At 51.3% G+C, this 3,193-nt stretch overlaps 1 pseudogene; it reads left to right on the forward strand.

Annotated features, from left to right (window-relative positions):
• The first annotated feature begins 967 nt into the window (after positions 1–967).
• LOC118899778 lies at positions 968–2,318 on the forward strand (annotated as a pseudogene).
• Positions 2,319–3,193: the final 875 nt, after the last annotated feature.

Below are 3,193 nucleotides of genomic sequence, written 5' to 3' on the forward strand. Positions count from 1 at the left end.
GAGAGAGATGGCTAGAAAAGCTTAGTGGATCATAGGTCAGTTCAGATCAGATCAATTCCCCTCTATGTGCCAGGGCCAGAGATGAACAGATGAACAAGACACAGCCCTTGTCTTCCCAGAACAGACCGACTGGTGGGGGAAATAGGCAGATAATATCAATAAGATATAGTAAGTGCTAGGAGAGAGACATACCCAGGGTGCCATGGGAGCCTGGTGGAGGGACACCTCACCACGAAAAGGGGTTGGGCTACGTGAAGGAAATGACACTTGAGCTGAGTCTTTAAGTATGAGCAAGAATTTACTCGTGGAAGAAAGTGAGAAGAGCACTCAGGCAGGAACAACAGTGTAAGCAAAGGCCCAGAAGCATGAACAGCATGGGTGAGTTAAGGAAACGAGCTGAGAGATCATAGGTCAGAAAGTAGGAAGATAGGAGGGCAGGGAGCTAAGGCCGTTAGTGAGGGAGGGGCCAGGCTCTGTATGCCAAACTAATAAACAGGTTAGACTTTATTCTATAGGCTATAAGGAGGCCCAACAGGCTTTAAATAGGGGTATGACCCATTTATAGAGTTCCAAATTGCAATAGGTGTCATTGATTTCTGTACGCCCACCTTCAAACTATCAGGTTCCAGAGTGATCTTTCTAATGTACAAATCCAATGATATTGCATGAATGAATGAATGAATCAAAAGAGTTATTCAGGAACAAAGAGAAAGGTTGTCAAGCTGCACTGAGGATCCAGCTGAGATGAGAAATCATGAATTTGCAGAGCCGCCAACTTGCACTGCTGTGTCATGTTCTCCGGCAACAGACCAGCAGAAAAGACAGGTTTGTAAGATGGAGACAGAGTCAGAATTTTGCCATGTCAGACTCGAGAGTGAAGAGTGCTGGTGAGAGAGTAATTTTGATGACTCACCACAGCGGTGAAGGTTGGGTAAGAAGGAGCATAGCGACCGCCCAGCACCTGAGTCCTGGCCTCGCTCTTTCCTCACGGAACAAACAACATGAGCTTCAGGGCCCAGTCCCCCTTCTCCAACTACCGGTCCCTGGGCTCCGTGCAGTCACCGGGCCACCGGCTCCAAGCGGTCAGCAGCGCTGCCAGCGTCTATGCAGGCGCCGGGGGCTCGGGCTCCCGGATCTTCGTGTCCCACTCCACCAGCGTCTGAGGCGGCTGGGGATCCAGGAACCTGGGCGCCGGGATGGCCGGGGGTCTGGTGGGTGTAGGGGGCATCCAGGGCGAAAAGGAGACCGTGCAAGACCTGAATGACCGCCTGGCCTCTTACCTGGAGAGGGTGAGGAGCCTGGAGGCTGATCGTAGGAGACTGGAGTGCAAAATCCGGGAACACCTGGAGAAGAAGAGACCCCAGGTCAGAGACTGGGGGCATTACTTGAAGACCATCGAGGACCTCAGGGCTCAGATTTTTGCAAGTTCTGTGGACAATGCCTGTCTTGCTGCTGATGACTTCAGAGTCAAGTATGAGATGGAGCTGGCCACGTGCCAGTCTGTGGAGAGTGACATCCACAGGCTCCACAAGGTCACTGATGACACCAGTGTCACCTGGCTGCAGCTAGAGACTGAGACCGAGGCTCTCAAGGAGGGGCTGCTCTTCGTGAAGAAGAACCACGAGGAGGAAGTAAAGGGTCTACAAAACCAGACTGCCAACTCTGGGTTGACCGTGGAGTTGGATACCCCCAAAGCTCAGGACCTCAGCAAGATCATGGCAGACATCCGGGCCCAGAATGACGAGCTGGCTCAGAAGAACCGAGAGGAGCTGGACAAGTACGGTCCCAGCAGACTGAGGAGAGCACCACAGTGGTCACCTTGCAGACCGCTGAGATAGGAGCTGCTGAGATGACATTCACGGAGCTGAGACGCACTGTCCAGTCCCTGGAGATCGACCTGGACTCCGTGAGAAATCTCAAGGCCAGCTTGGAGAACAGCCTGAGGGAAGTGGAGGCCCGCTATGCCATGCAGATGGAACAGCTCAATGGGGTCCTCCTGCACCTGGAGTCAGAGCTGGCCCAGACCTGAGCAGTGGGGCAACGCCAGACCTAGGAGTATGAGGCCCTGCTGAACATCAAGGTCAAGCTGGAGGCTGAGATCAACACCTACCACCGCCTGCTGGAAGATGGGGAGGACTTCAATCTTGGTGACGCCGTGAACAGCAGCAACTCCATGCAAACCATCGGAAGACCACCACCCTCAGGCTCGTGGACGGCAAAGTGGTGTCTGAGACCTCAGACACCAAAGTTCTGAGGCACTGAGTTTGCAGAAGGAGGGTGCCCTGGGGAGCAGGAGGCCAACAAAAGTTGAGACGTTACTGCAAAAAAAAAAAAAAAAAGAAGGAGCATAGCACAGTGCCTGGCACATGGTGGGTGCTCAGTACATTTTTGTTGAATGATGAGAAGATGCGAAGATGGGTATGACAGTTACCAATTTTACTCACTGGTGAATGTTCCCCCGTCTTCTAGTAAGACACACCCACTTTCCTGACAGTAAGTGTGACCATGTGATCCAGGGCTGGCCAATCAGAGTGCTCCACTCCCCTCCCACGACCACGATAGGCCCCAAGATAGTCATGTGACCCACAGCAGGCCAATTAGTGCTCTTCCCAGCACTGCAACTGGGACTAGCTGGAAGCCAGCCTTTTGCCTGTAGAATTATACTGGAAGGATGAAAGTCTAGGGCTCACCACAACCATCTTCACCACACAGAGGAGCCCTCTCTACAACAGTGGGGAATGACAGAGCAGAGCTGAGAGACGAAAGCACTGTGCTATGCTCCTTCTTACCCAACCTTCACCGCTGTGGTGAGTCATCAAAATTACTCTCTCACCAGCACCCTTCACTCTCGAGTCTGACATGGCAAAATTCTAGCTCTGTCTCCATCTTACAAACCTGTCTTTTCTGCTGGTCTGTTGCCGGAAAACATGACACAGCAGTGCAAGTTGGCGGCTCTGCAAATTTGTAATTTCTTATCTCAGCTGGATCCTCAGTGCAGCTTGACAACCTTTCTCTTTGTTCCTGAATAACTCTTTTGATTCATTCATTCATTCATGCAATATCATTGGATTTGTACATTAGAAAGATCACTCTGGAACCTGATAGTTTGAAGGTGGACATACAGAAATCAATGACATCTATTGCAATTTGGAACTCTATAAATGGGTCATACCCCTACTTAAAGCCTGTTGGG

The sequence above is a fragment of the Balaenoptera musculus genome, chromosome 8, assembly GCF_009873245.2.
Source record: "Balaenoptera musculus isolate JJ_BM4_2016_0621 chromosome 8, mBalMus1.pri.v3, whole genome shotgun sequence".
Lineage (NCBI taxonomy): Eukaryota > Metazoa > Chordata > Mammalia > Artiodactyla > Balaenopteridae > Balaenoptera > Balaenoptera musculus.